Here is a 15,943-nt window from a genome sequence, read left to right on the forward strand (position 1 = left end):
CTACACTTTCAGAGACAGTATCAAGAAGTGATACTTGAAGTAAAGGTTTTAAAAGAAGTAAAACCTTTCGTACTCCAGATTTTTCCAGAGAAGAATAGGTATAAATTCAAGGAAACTTTAGAATTTCCATCTTGCCTAGGATTGGCTCTGCTCTCTTTCATAGTCTATATTATTTTCCTAGTGCTTAATAATTACAAAATATGAAGCTATTTTAGTGCCATACGTCTGGGTAAATGGACAAGTTAGCATCTAGCAAAATTTACAACTGCTTCATTGAGCTACTAGAAAACCTGACTTCCAGACCAGATTTTGATCCCTATTTGCTACACAACTCTAGGCAAGTTATATAGGACAAACACTTGATTTTCCAGATCATCACCAGCAAAATTAGCATAGTAAAACCTAACCCACTGTTGTTCAGAATATATTCAGAACATATTGAACTATTGTTCAGAATATATATAACTCAGAATATATTATTTTGTTGACTTTAAGGCATAGTAGAAAAGAAAGTTGTAATAATAATTACTAAAGTCAATAATAGCCAAGAGTCACATGCTCTTTCAAACGAGCCAGCCAGACACCCCCTCATGCACACACTTGATAGAAATATAAATTGATTTAGCTGCTACAGAAGGCAACTTAACAATATTCATCACAAATATAGATGTACATATTTTTCAAACTTCTAGGAAATCCTAAATATACTTCCACTTGAGGAAAGTGACCTAGTAATTCATTGTAACTTTGTTTGGAATGGCAAAAGGTAGGAAACAGCGTAAGTGTTCATTCAGTAGGGTACTGATTGAATAAGTATGGTATAGCTATGCTGTTGAATATTATGTAGCTCTAAAAAAGAATGAAATACTGAAATGGAATAAGATATAATGAGAAAAAGCAAGGTGAAGAACATCATATATAGTATGCTGCCTATAGAAGAAAAAGGGAATCTCTTTATATTTGCATGTGTATGGATAACATATTCCAGAAGAATGCACAGGAAATTAATGGCACCAATTGCTAGTGAGGGAGAAAAGAGTGAGACAGAGCATTTCAACTAGATACATTACTTTGCATCTTTTGAGTTAGGAATCATTGAATGAATAACCTATTCTGAAAATGATTTAAATTATAAATAAATTGCATGGTCAACTTCATTGTGCAAAGACTTATTTCCTGAGGATCTGTCAATCAAATCTGGTGTTCTAATATAGAAGCAATGTGCAATAACCAAAAATAATATGAGTACATTTATTCTAAATATGGAACACATCTAAATTGCTGTACACTTAACACCTTATTTTCTAGAGTACTATACTACTACTTTAGAACCCATTGTTTTCATGAGAAGATTCTTTAAAAGTTTAAAGAGGAAAATGTCTTCCAGCTTAAAAAAGTTTTTTTGAGTTTATTTTTATTTATTTTGAGAGAGAGAGAGAGAGAGAGAGAGAGAGCAAGCAGGGGAAGGGCAGAGAGAGGCGGAGACAGAATCCCAAGCAGGCTCCACGCTGTCAGTGCAGAGCTGATGTGGGGCTTGAACTCACGACTGTAAGATCATGACCTGAGCCCAACTCAAGAGTCAGACGCTTAAGCAACTGAGCCACCCAAGCACCCCCCACTGCCCATGCTTAAAATTTTAAAAGCAACTGAAGATAACTGGACTTAAATATTGGGAAACAGAATGTTAATTAGTTCCTCTTTGTGTCCAGAGTTCTATGATTATTTTCCTCTAGCAATTTTTTTAAGTTTGTTTATTTAAGTAATATCTACACCCAACGTGGGGCTCGAACTTACCACCCCGAGATCAAGAGTTGCAAGTTTTTCCAACTGAGCCAGCTAGGCCCCCCCTTCTAGCAGTTTTTTGAAAAATACATTACAGTACACTATTTTAAAACTGAATATTAAGTCAAATAGAGACCAACTGTTTTCAGAACATTAGACCAGAAGCTTTGAAGAGAAAATCATGGGAGTGTCTGGGTGGCTCAGTGGGTTAAGCATCCAACTCTAAATTTTAGCTCATGTCGTGATCTCATGGTTGTGAGATTGAGTCCTGTGCTGGGTGTGGAGCCTTAAGATTTTCTCTCCCTTTTCCTCTGTCCCTCCCCTGCACTAGCTTGCCCACATACTCTTGCTGTCAAAAAAACCCAAAAAACAAAAAGCATGTATACAAGTTCTTTAGCACTTGAACTTAAATTGAACATAAGAAAAGGAACTTACACAGACTTCAGGTATGAGAAGAGCTGGGTTTTTAGGTTTTTGTTTTTTGGGTTTTTTTGTGTTTTTTTTTTTAAGTTTATTTATTTATTTTGAGAGAGAGCAAGAGAATGCATGTGAGTGGAGGAGGAGCAGAGAGGGAAGAAGAGAGAATCCCAATGCAGAGGCAATGCAGAGCCTGATGTGGGGCTCAAAGTCACGAACCAAGGAATCATGAGCTGAGCTAAAATCAAAAGTCAGATGCTTCACAGACTGAGCCACCCAGGTTCCCCAAGAGCCGGGTGTTTATATAATCATCCATAACAAAAGAATAGAAGTTTTGAAATGCAAAGATAACCCTTGTAAAAGCTTCATTTATACAAGGCAGGTGTGGTAAACTGCAACATATGGTCTGGATCCCACCCATCCTGGTTTATGCACACCTTTATAATGTGTCTTTGCCTTTCCTTTCATCAAGTCTGTTTCTCCACTCCTGTAAATCCATGCTGGACTTGTGTCTTACTTTGATCAATAGAGCATAGCAGAAATGATGGTATGTAATTCTGAAGCTATATCTGCAGAAGCCTTGCAGTTTCCTCTTTCACACTCTTGGACCATCACCCTGAGAACACATAAGGAGGCTGGTTTAGCCTACTGGACAATGAGAGGCGACCTGGAAGAGAAACAAGGTACCCAGCCCACAGCCAGCACTAACTGCCATTCATGTGAACGAGGCTATTCCTTCCAACCTAGCTGACCCTTCAGCAGGATGCTTCTCTAGCACGACTAAGCTCAGGTAACAACAGCCAAAGAAAGCCCAGCCAGCCCACAGAATTGTGGGCAATAATAAATCGTTTTATGCCATTAAGTTTAGGGTTGGTTGTTACCGGGAAAGACTACGTCAATTAGTAAGATACTTTCATTTTTATCTGGCAGAAACTGTACCCTGTGCTAGGCAGGTTCCTTGTTTGTTTTACACCATTGCTGGTATCCCTATACTGTGACTGTTACAGTCCACCACACAGACCATAGGCACTCAATAAATACTTGTTAACTAGCCCCAACACACATATTAGCCTTCGGGTATATTTATATTTCTAAATGTACTAATTTACTAATTTGCAAACTGGTGAAAATCAACATAATTATCATCAACAATTTGTATTGCTCTCATATCACAAGTGAAACAATAGAACGTATAATTGGGATATTGCTCCCTGGCTGCGGTGTGTTACAACAACTGTCATAATAATGCTAGTAAGATTATACAGCAAGTTAGCCCTCAAATGTGGGTTAATAAATGAACCAGTGGACTTCTGTAAATGAAACCCTAAGACCATTTTTTTAAATTGCCACTAAAATTGTACTGAGTAGAGTCATAATAAACAGATCAATGAATCTTGGCAATGGACCAGACATCCTTCCACTGATAAACTAATAATCCCTTGCAACTTGTTTACATAGCTGTCTCACTTAATACCAACATCACAAAAAGTGATCCAAAATAACAACAATAAATATGCTGCTCAGGAAGAAAAGCAAAAGCAAATGAAGAAACTAGAAAATGTCAATATAAAATCAGTTATCTCAGTGATAAGGAATTTCACAGATGCTAGGTTACTTTTTCAAGTTGGCTATCATTCTGATAATCAAATCAGAAGACATTTGGCATGCCACCAAGTTTTATTCCAATAATGGAACACTGATGTGCTTAACCAACAGAGGCTGCACTATTATCAAGTTCTAAAAACACATCGATCTGAACTGCAAACTATCTATACATAAATTTATTCCGGGAGGCCTTAAGATGCATTGCTATTTTTTTTAATCCTCAAAATCTCAAGATTTTGGACAGGCCTGTGGCATCCAGGGACTTGACACTGGAACAGAGACTAAAATGGAGCGGTCCACATTCAGATTATATACTCAAGATGGTCCTAGTCAAAGGACCTAAAAGAGCACAACTGAAGGTGCAGAAAGAGGGTCAACTCTCCCAGGTAGTTTTCCTCTGTCGCCGAGGTTCAGCTTCAGCCATCCTAAAAAAAAACACTTAATTTCCAGGATGGTGTCATGGCATGTAAAGAACAGAGAATGTTAAGAAACTGAATTCATTATGAGTAAACTAGTTACTTGAAGGGTACCAGTTTGCTCAGGACTCACAGAAGTGTTCATCTGATAGATAAAATTTGTCCCCAGAAAACCGGTGATCAATCACCGCTTACAACTGACTTTAAGGTCCAAGACTGGAAAGACCTGAACCATGAAACCCCTCTAAGGCAGCTGTGGGAAGACCTCAGACCTGCAGGAAAATGCCTGAGTTCTGGTTCTGGTGCTTCTATGTGTCAAGTGTGACAATGGCCAGTAACTGAACCTCCCAGAGCTAGGTTTCCAAAATCAGTTTTTAACTACTCCCCTTTACCTCACAACGTATTTCCCATCACCACCCCACAACACACATATTAACCTTCAGGCATATTTCTATTTTTAAATGTACTAACTTAAACTTAAAGAAGTTCTACCTATACAGTGCCTCTCCTTCCTCTCCATAGGGAAGAGTGGCAGCACACACTTGGCTGAATAAATGTGGAGAGATAGAGCCACTTAGCAAAGAAAAGCCGGAAGTGGGAGTATAGAGGGATCTGATTAGAAAAGCTCTCCCTCTCCCCAGCTCCTTTTACATGTCTTACATTTTTGAGTCTTAATATGTGGGAGGCCGTTTGGGGAGCTGAAAGCTACCTTTGACTCCAGAGAATATGGTTCTGTAGTCTTTGAATTTTTAACTTTTTTAAAAGAACGAATACACTCTGTGTTAGAAAATATCATAGAATTGTATAATATTGAACATAAGTCATTCTTATCAACCTCACTCCAGCCCCTGTTAATAAGTTGGTGCACATTCCTGACTCTGGAGAAGAACCAGGACAAGAAGCTAGGACCTAACTGACTGAAGCTGACTAGAATCTTTGAAAAAGTGGAAGTAGGGTCCACTTAGTCATTTAAATGCAGTTTCAGGATTAGGAAGCAGGAAAGGATTCTAGATTAAAAACCCTATTTCGTGGGGCACCTGGGTGGCTCAGCAGAAGCATCTGATTTCAGCTCTCACAGATCTCATGGTCCATGGGTTTGAGCCCCGTTTCAGGCTCTGTGCTGACAGCTCACATTCTGTGTCTCCCTCTCTCTGCCCCTCCCCCACTCGTTCGTTTTCTCTCTCTCTCTCTCTCTCTCTCTCTCTCTCTGTCAAAATAATAAACTTAAAAAAAATTTTTAAAACCCATTTCTTAATATATACCGGGCATGGTGGCTGGCAAATCCCTTGAGAAGACGAAATACTCATCCAGTTAAATCCAGTATCGTGCTCATTAACCCTCATGCAATTGCCAGTAACTAGAAAATATGTTTTCCTTTTTATTTACCCAAAGTTCCAGCTCAGGCTCCTACCTTTTCCATTAAGTTTTTGTATCCACTTACTGGTGGCTTTTAGCCTGCAGAGAAATGAACATGGTGTTGCCTTATACATGGTGACAGTCAAATATTTATCATATGAATAAATGACAAAAACTCTTCATTGGTGTCAGCAAATGTAGCTTGAGATGAAACTAATAAAACATCAGATTCAGGGTTAAAAATCTTCAACAGTGCATTGAGTGCATTAAATAGTGGAGTCTTACGTCAAGAGAGACATTTAAAATAGAGGGTACTTAATGATGCTTAGAGGAATTTGTATCTGCTTATTTTACTGTAACAGGAAAATAAAATTCTTCATTAAATGTCTGCTGAGAGATTGTTGAGTGTAGGGAATGTATCTTTTCAGCCTTGTGTCCCTCAGCTCTGAGCACGGTGCCTAGCATGTAATTGGCACTCAATAAATGTTGGTTGAATTATTGAGTGACCAAAGAAAAGCTCCATTGAAATGAATACCTGAGATCAACTGAGAGAAGTTTTGAAATATTATGTGGAATAAAGACTATTTCAGTATTTCAGAACTAAAATATTTTCTGTAATGGTATAAGTTAATTTGGGAAGTATGGTCGGTGAGCAGAAAACAATTAAAAGTAATTGTTATTTTAATTCTCTTTTGGTGAAATACTTTCTTTTTTTTTTTTAATTTTTTTTTTCAACATTTATTTATTTTTGGGACAGAGAGAGACAGAGCATGAACGGGGGAGGGGCAGAGAGAGAGGGAGACACAGAATCGGAAACAGGCTCCAGGCTCTGAGCCATCAGCCCAGAGCCCGACGCGGGGCTCGAACTCATGGACCGCGAGATCGTGACCTGGCTGAAGTCGGACGCTCAACCGACTGCGCCACCCAGGCGCCCCTTGAAATACTTTCTTTAAAAAATCTGTAACTTACCATTTTATGATTGTGATAGAATTTGTAGAGGAATAAAGAGGAATGATAAAAATGAGCTTTATATATTTTTTGCAAAGTAGTCTATTTAAAAATTAAAACTCAGTTTTGCATTAGAATGCTGTTTAAGTGTTTTAAAATCTCAATTGTCTGCCTTTCTTTTTTAGTGCAAGAATAACTAAACCGGAAAGATTTTTAGCAGGATTTGGTGTCATCACCATCATCTGAACCCCTTTTGGGGAAATATCCACAGAATTAAATTAGGTGTTCTCTGTCTTTGACTCTTAAGCTACAGAGAAATAAAGTTCAGAGGCTATAATGTATTTTGTCAGAAAATGTAATTAAATTATATTCTTCTTATACTTTACAGCATTTAGGAATTCTAGCACCATGGCATGAGTGAAATATTTTGGAATGAGAGAAATTTAAACATTTTCTTACATTAATAAATCAGTGCTCAGAATTAAAAATAGTATCTGTTCTTAATTTTCAAGTTATAAAGCACTGAATGCCTACTAAATTCTCTTTCTGAGATGATCACAGGGATACTTGAGTCAAGGTCCATCCCTACTGGAGCCTATTTATTTCACGGGGAAAAAACACACACACACACACACAAATTGTCATTAAAACCTCAGAGTATAAATCAGCTATTGGGGCTCCTGGGTGGCTCAGTCAGTTAAGTGTCCGACTTCGGCTCAGGTGATGATCTCATGGTTCATGAGTTCAAGCCTTGTGTCAGGCTCTATGCGGACAGCTCAAAACCTGGAGCCTACTTTGGATTCTGTGTCTCCCTCTCTCTCTCTGCCCCTCCCCCACTCATGCTCTGTCTCCCTCTATCAAAAATAAATAAACATTATATATATTTTTTTAAATAAGACAATTATTGATGTGAGTAAATAGAGGCTCCTTGCTGTCCTGGAAAGAGAGGTGGCCCAGACACTATTGGAGTTCAAATTTAGATTCTCCTACCAACCAGCTGTGTAACCTTGAGAAAGTTGATATAACCTCTAAAGTACTGGGCTCTCCTCAGGGAAATGGCTTTAAGAACACTGGCTTCCTGAAACCGAAGTTATTAAATTAACTAACAAAGGAAAAGGCTCTAAGAAAAGTAGCTAACACTCATTGAGTGCTATATTCCAAGTATCACACTATTGGTATTTCACTTACTATTCAATATCCATTTTCAGAGGAAGAAATCAAGGCCTAAAGAAGTTGTCTATTGCTTTGAGATCAAACACTTAATTAAGTGGCCTGGGTGGGGCTCTTCCAGATCTGCCTGACTCTAGTATGTTCTTAGCCACCACATTTGACTGCCTACAGTTTCCCATCAAGTAAGAGAAATAAGGAGCACACAAATAATAACACCATAAAATACAGTAAATGCAATAAAAGAGGTCAACAAAGGGAAATGGCAGGTTGAAGGTATTATTTCCATCTAGTGGATCTTCATGACAAGGCTCCTGATAAGAGCTGAGTTCAAACAGGGAAAACCAAAAGATGTGGTAGGTTTGGGAGTCTGAAAAAGTACTTTATGTGCTTGGCAGTCTGGGATAAGGCCTGCACATTGCCATTCTCAGTGGACCTTGTGCCAATTTTCCATCCCTAATGGTGTAAAAAAAAAAAAAAAAAAACCTGTTCAAATCAATAACTCAACTTCCGAATTCTGAAGAAATATTCACAATCTAAAAAAATTTTAGATTTTTTTCCCCTGACAAGCCAGGGGGGAAAAGGGTGCATTGTCATGAGTAGCAGAGGTTTACAATAGCATTAACCCTTAGAAGTAGTAATTTTTCCTCACTCCTGATTTGGGATTACTCTAGGTTGACTCCTACTTACATGGCCAGCCCAACAAAGCCTCCCTGATTCCCTTTCAACTTTTGGTCCTCTGATCCATTTGCTTCATTGCTAAGAGTGATAACGTGCAATATTGGCTCCAGATATTAACTTATCAGTAAGTTGTGGCCTTCCAGGTCAAGGAAGTAATGGAAAATGATTTGCCATCAAGAACCACACATACCAAAACATTCTAAGTTCATCCTCATTTCTTCTAAAAATCCCCCACTATTTGGGGTGCCTGGGTGGCTCAGTTGGTTAAACATTTGACTTGTGATCTCAGTTCAGGCCTGGATATCAGGGTCATGAGTTCAAGCTCTGTGTTTGGCTCTGCACTGGGTATGAAGCCTACTTTAAAAAAATGGACCATACATAATACATACCTTCTTAAAGTATATCATGTAGGCAGCTATATGCCCTGTAATAATATGACCAGCCCTGATAATAAGACAGATTCTACACACATCTCCCCCCAGCAACACAGTTAATCTATACAACATTTGTGCATTTGTGAAGGTATTTTTCCCCCACCAGTTATAGCAGATTCTGACATCTAGTCCTCTCTTCTGAAAGGATAAACTCAGCATTGTGTAATTTCAAGAGTGGAACCACTTTGACATTCCCTTTTACTCCATTATCCATTATTGAGAGTAGGGACCCTGCTTATTGTTCTGATGTTTTTATGCCCAGGATAATGACTGAGAGAATAGTAGACACTTACTGTATGTTGAATGAATCTGCTTAGCAAGAATTCTCAGACCTTTATACCTTTGTGCTTTTTTTACTCTGTATGCAATAACAAAAAATGAGAAAGCCCTGATATCCCTTAGGTCTACTTTATTCAAGTAGGTGTGTTTAGCTACAGGCAGTTAAGAAACCAGTTACACGCTGTTATATCTCAATTATCTATGTTTAACTATAGGAGATTGACAAATAAGATACATACAGTTATGTATACCGTTATATGTAAGAGGAAGAGGATACTATAGGTAAAATACTCAAAGGATGCTTAAACCACTTTGTTTTCCATTCCTTCTGCACATAAATTTTTTATTCACTATTTATTTGGTCTGTTTGATGAAAGCTGTCTTAACAATGTTACATATTCATTTTTTCTTAGTGTGGAAGCTTTTAGTGTGGGGCAATTAAAGATTACCATCTGTGGCAGAGAAGCGCAACGTCTACTTCCATGACAGAGTTGTCCCTGGATAGTGGCTGCCAGATTAGGGACCACATAAATTTCCCAGCTCCTTGCATCTAGATGAAAGCGTGATTCCACCCAAGATGTTTAAGACGTGGGTGTGAGTTGTGTTGTGTTCTCCATCCTTTCTTTTCCCGTCAATGCATCAGAGACTCAATGCACATAAATCTGAAGCCCTATTAGATAGTAGAGCCACAGTATGGAAGGACCCTTGTCCCAGGGTTACCATGTAGAGAAAAAGCCAGCTTTCAACCCATTCTGTTATGTGAGCAAGGTATATATTTTGATTGTCTGCAGCCATGGAGTTTATCACTGAGTCTGTCTGCCATAGCAGTGAGCATGAATCATGTATGGTCTTTTTCTTCTACCCACTCTCTCGTGAAAGTGCAAGGTAGCAATTCTCACACCTTATCTAAGGCATACCATTCTTAGTTCTAAGACAGAAAAGAAATATGGAATTAGATGGTCTGTGTTCAGGTCCCAGGAGACAAGTGAGAGGACAATCCTCAATGGTGACAAGATATCCTGGCAGCTAAGGCTGAGGGAGGGAGCCATGAGCCTCAAGGGAAGGAGATTGCTGGAGTGTGGGACAAAAAGGGAGCAGAAGTCTGAGAGAGAAGCTGAACGGTCGCACCGTGATTAAGCCAATATATTTTAGATTCCAGTTCTTAGGGGGAAGATTCCAAAGTGAAAGGGACACAGTAAAAGCAAGGCTTCAGAATGGCAGGCTGGGAGAGTGTGAGCCTTCCTAGTGACTATGGGCCCTGAGCAAAAAATGCCAGGCAGATATGGCCAACTTTTTGTGAGGGTTCTTTAGGAATCTATCCTCTGATAATGCATGAAAACACTGGCTGCTGGCTTCAACCTTTGGGAGCAGTCAGCAGAAAATGATTTCTACATGCCCCTGGAGTGAGATCCACAGACACAAAGTTTAAACGGAAGAACTTTATTGGCTTCTAGGAAATGAAGGGTAACTTTCTTCTGGGTACTTATTACAAATATCTAGGTTGGCCCTAGGACCCCAGGCAACAGCTGACGCAGATTCCCTGCCAGCTCCAGAAGACCAAGGATCCTGTAGCTGCAGCTGGGTACCAAGAACAAAGTATAACTGAACCAAAAAGCATTGGCCCAGTTTACTTCATTTATTTCTGCAGTAAAGCTATATGGCTGGAACCTCAAAGAACGAAAGCCCTGAAGACTGAAGTGAGCATTACTGTTTAAAACATTCCTGGGCACCTAGGTGGCTCAGTCGGTTAAGTGTCTGACTTGATTTCAGCTCAGGTCATGAGATCGAGTGCATGTCAGATTCTACGCCCGTGCTGCACTCATGGAGGCCACTTAATATTCTCTCTCCCTCTGCCTCTGCCTCTCTCTCTCTCAATAAAGGAGTGTGCTCACTTTCTTTCTCTCTCTCTCAAAAATTAAAACATTCCTATTCCTCTGTTTACATACACATAAATGTGTATTTGCAGCACACTCTGCCATAGATTTGGGAAGATGAAGAACAGTTATCATAGAAGTGTGAACAACCAAAACTAGGCTTTATTGCCTGGGCTCCAGCTTCCTACTACCTTACCCCAATTCTTTTCCCTTTTCTTACGCAGTATCAGCCCCATAATAACATATAATTTTATTATGCAAAATAATCAGCTCCTACATCTCACTCAGTTCTCTGCCCTCGCTGTGTATTTATGCATGCTTTAAGCCTCACCATCCACGTGCTACGTGCTTCACTGAAGGTCTGTCCTGGATTTCATTCTCCCAGCACCAGCTAGCTTCTGCAGAGACAAGGCAGCAGCGTAGCTCGTCCTCTCCCTCTAAGGTCGCCAGATTTAGCAAATGAAAATACAGGATACCCAGTGAAATCTGAATTCCAGTTAAACAATAAACAATTTTTAGTCGAAGTACATCCCAGGTACCACATGAACATGTATTACACAAAAATGTATTCGTTGTTTATCCAGAATTCAGATTTCACTAGGTATCTTGCATTTTTATCTGGCAACCCTATTTCCCCACTGCCATAAATTAAGCCAGCTTCCTTCATAAATAGAACACGTTATACTCATTTGGGGTTGAAATGCTTTTTTTCCCCCTTTTATTAAATTTAACACTTAGACCGTCTGGCATGCAGTAAGTGTTCAGTAAATATTTGTGAACAAATGACTGAATAATTCCCTTTTAATCTTGGAGGCAGGTTAGAATGGTTGAGCAACTTGTCTTTTTAGTGCTAAGCACTGGGGCAGTGGAGATGGGATGGGGGTTAAAACAGAACTACCTTTGGGGCGCCTGGGTGGCGCAGTCGGTTAAGCGTCCGACTTCAGCCAGGTCACGATCTCGCGGTCTGTGAGTTCGAGCCCCGCGTCAGGCTCTGGGCTGATGGCTCAGAGCCTGGAGCCTGTTTCCGATTCTGTGTCTCCCTCTCTCTCTGCCCCTCCCCCGTTCATGCTCTGTCTCTCTCTGTCCCAAAAATAAATAAATGTTGAAAAATTTTAAAAAGAAAAAAAAAAACAAAAAAAACCAGAACTACCTTTTTCCCAATCTGTTTTCTAAAATGTAGTTTAAGGTTAAGCCACTGTCCTATTTTGAATGATTTATTTCCTGATGAAAAAGTCATTGGTATGGAGAAGGCCTCTATAGTTTAAAGAAAAACTTGGGGGGTGCCTGGGTGGCTCAGTCAGTTAAGTGGCCAACTTCGGCTCAGGTCATGATCTCATAGCCCGTGAGTTCGAGCCCCGCATCAGGCTCTGTGCTGACAGCTCAGAGCCTGGAGCCTGTTTCAGAATCTGTGTCTCCCTCTCTCTGACCCTCCCCTATTCATGCTCTGTCTCTCTCTGTCTCAAAAATAAATAAACGTTAAAAAAAAATTAAAAAAAAAAAAAAAAAGAAAAACTTGGAATTAATTTAAAGTCTTACTACATAGGATTTTTGCGGGGGGGATATTTTAAGTATCTTTTTTGTTAAGATAAATATATCAGACAAGTCTTTGTCTTAATCTAGAATATGCTTTATAGCTTTGTCAGAAATATTAAATTCTAAATTTTGATCCATATTTTCTTACTTTTCTTTGTGTTATTTAATTTCCAGATGCCAATTACTGTTGGAAGTAAGAAGGAAAGGAGGAAGGTAGGGAGGAAAGAAGGAGATGAATATGGAAACAAAAAAAAGAAAAAGTAAGTACTTTATATTAAATGCTTTTGAAGAAAAAGTTTTCTGAATAGATCCAAAGAACCAACAACAGTGAATTGTCTCATTCCAATTAACATTGAAAAGTTCAGAAATTCAGTTCATGAAAATTCACATCAAACATTTTTTGAGTATCAGCTATTTACAAAGTCTCTGTACTAAGCAGTGTTATATAGGTGAAAGCAATGCATTTTCTTCCAAAAACATTTACTACCTAGTGTTTGTAGGGGTGAGGAAAGGGGAAAAGAGGAGAGTGATGTAGCAGTTCATAAACGTAATTCAAGGTCAAGAAAAATGTGTCATAATAAAGGGAAAAAAATGGGATGTCTGGGTGTCTCAGTTGGTTAAGCATCTGACTCTTGATTTTGGCTCAGGTCTCGATCTCATGGTTTGTGAGATAGAACCTGGAGTTGGGCTCTGTGCTGACAGCACAGAGCCTGCTTGAGATTCTCTCTCTCCCTCTCTCTCTGCACCTCCCACACGCACACGCACACTCTCTCTCAAAATAAATAAATAAACTTTAGAAAAGGAGGGGGTGGGGCGCCTGGGTGGCTCAGTTGGTTAAGCGGCCGACTTCAGCCCAGGTCACGATCTCGCGGTCCGTGAGTTCGAGCCCCGCGTCGGGCTCTGTGCTGACAGCTCAGAGCCTGGAGCCTGTTTCAGATTCTGTGTCTCCCTCTCTCTGACCCTCTGCCGTTCATGCTTTGTCTCTCTCTGTCTCAAAAATAAATAAACGTTAAAAAAAAAATTTTTTTTTAAATAAAAAAAGAAAAGGGGGGGGGGATACAGAATGAAGGAGATCATGTTTAGTTGCAAATATCAAGAGAGGATATACCATTTGAATGAATTTTGAGTGGAGTCCAAAGAGAAGGTATTCTAAGACACACAGGGAATGCAGGGGCGGAACCTGGCTGTCTCAGTCAGCAGAGCATGTGACAGTTGATCTTGAGGTAGTGAATTTGAGCCCCACAGTGGGTGTGGTGCTTACTTAAACACACACACACACACACACACACACACACACACACACACACAGGGTAGGAAAATCCAAGGCCTTTTTGGGGAAAAGTGTGGACATTTTAGATGGATATCACAATGATAATCCTATAAACTTTTATTTCCTTTCAAAGACTGATGTTAGCAATTTGAGAATGAAGCCAGATTAAAAGACAAATTTGGCCATCCCAGAGTTCTTTTCTAAATGAAGCAGGCTAGGATTACATACATGTGTACCCATATACACTCACTCACACAGCCATACATGACATATTTTAGAAGTGTTTTCCCTCATTGTCAAAAACCGCCGGGCACCACATACTTGAATTGCTTTATGCCAGTTCTATCTATGAGCCTGGCCCCTGCAGTGGAGGTTTGATTCACACAGGACCTCTGCAGTTGGGTTCTGGGAACATCTTCCATGTGCTTTTTGTTAAAGAATATGTCAGAATATCAAGAGAACTGAGTTATAATGCTCAGCACTGGAATGCTGAATCTTTAGCTACATATGCCTCCCAGCTACAATTTCAAGTTTTTTTTGCAAAACTAATCCAGGCATTACATTATTGTCAGTGCCTCCCAAAATATTCCTTGCCAATTATTCTGCTTGTTTTCAAAGGTTCTCTCAGTACAGGTATTTCCTGTTTTATTTCAAAATTAATGATAAATGATAGGCTTTTGAAGGTTTAGAGAATGAACTGTGGTCCAAGAAACATTTTTTTTTATTATTGGATAGGCATTGCCTAAACTGTTCCAAAAGTTTTTCTCCTCTCGAGTTGAAAAGGTAATTATTTTTTTTCCATAGTCATACATTCTTGAGGACTTAAAGAATATATTTTGAGAAGTTCATTTGCAGACTATATTTTCAAAATCAAAACATCACAATTATTCTTTCACAATGAGTAAAGGTTTCACTTTTACATTTATTTACTTCTGAAGCATTGTCTCTATAATAGCAAACATCCTCATACTTAATCATTTTAATATGGGTTATTGCTTTTTTCCCCCTTAAATTGCCCAAAGACTTGAAAGAGGAGAAACGTTTTTGAATGAACAAGACCCATTTTAGGAAGGATCAGTCCATTTTTTCAACAGCAACATTGCTAGTGATGAGATGGTCTACAGAACAATGGTTCCCTTTCATTTGTTTCTTTCACAAAACGATAGTATTTCAAGAAGTACTAAGATCAGTTAAATAGTCCAGTTTCCATGTTTCCATGTTAAAGGCGACCAGTGCAAAAACTGAAGGGCAAAGAATGTTCTTGGGGTTTAGCATTATGAAAAAGACACGTGCAATTCAGGTGCAAAATTATGGTTTTATTCTTTGCCTGGGTAAATCATAAGGAAGAGTTTTTTCCTTTGAATCCTAAAGATATTCTACCTTATCCCAAAAAGAGTGCCTGGAACTCTCTGTCTTCCAAAGCTCTGTGCCTGGCTGGGGCCTCCTCTGACTCTGTACAATATGCTCACGATCCGGATGCTCTTTCTGGCCATGACTGAATGTGACTGGCACCATTTACCATTCCTGCAAACCTGGGCAGAGAACCAAAAAATCACACCTGGCACTCTGGGCCTGTCCAAGGAGGATGAAAACAGGGCACGCTAAACTTCGACTGCCAACACAACCAAGGCTGCCTGGCCCTCCACACATCTTTGTTCTGGTCCTTAAAGATCATAGAGACCCAAGGTCACACCCAAACTTGAAAGAGATCCTCTCTTTTCCTTCTGGCTACCTCTACTACCTCTGAAGTTGGAAAGGTGACCTTATGTTTGTAGCACATTTTTAGAGCACTAGTTCTGTGTTAGACCTGAAGAAAAGTGTGTGTGTGTGTGTGTGTGTGTGTGTGTGTTTGGATATCTGCACATACATATCCATTTATACACATATATGGATATTGCAAAAAATAAACTTTAAAAATTAAAAGTATTATTTTTAGAATTTCATTGTGATGCTGTGTTCCTTTGGGCAACAATTAGATATTTTAATACATGAGGACATTGATGTCCTTACATTTATTGAAGTTATTGAATTGCTTGTCACAACCCACCTGGTGGGTTGACAGTTATGTTTACATGCTGAGAAGTAGGAGGAAAAGAAGTAATGATTAAGAAGACATTTGAGTGCTACTCTTGCCTCTGGCTGGTTTACTTTGGACATCATAACCCCCCCCTTTTTTTTTTC

At 39.3% G+C, this 15,943-nt stretch overlaps 1 protein-coding gene across 1 annotated transcript in view; it reads left to right on the forward strand.

Annotated features, from left to right (window-relative positions):
- LOC147574826 (uncharacterized) overlaps window positions 1–12,753 on the forward strand; it is a 29,962-nt gene extending 17,209 nt beyond the window's left edge. The window contains exon 3 of the mRNA XM_086684683.1: window positions 12,667–12,753. The gene's annotated coding sequence lies outside the window, so the exon portion shown is untranslated. The remainder of the gene's footprint in view (window positions 1–12,666) is intronic.
- Window positions 12,754–15,943: the final 3,190 nt, after the last annotated feature.

The sequence above is a fragment of the Puma concolor genome, chromosome D4, assembly GCF_028749965.1.
Source record: "Puma concolor isolate L17-30 chromosome D4, mPumCon1.1.hap2, whole genome shotgun sequence".
Classification (NCBI taxonomy): domain Eukaryota; kingdom Metazoa; phylum Chordata; class Mammalia; order Carnivora; family Felidae; genus Puma; species Puma concolor.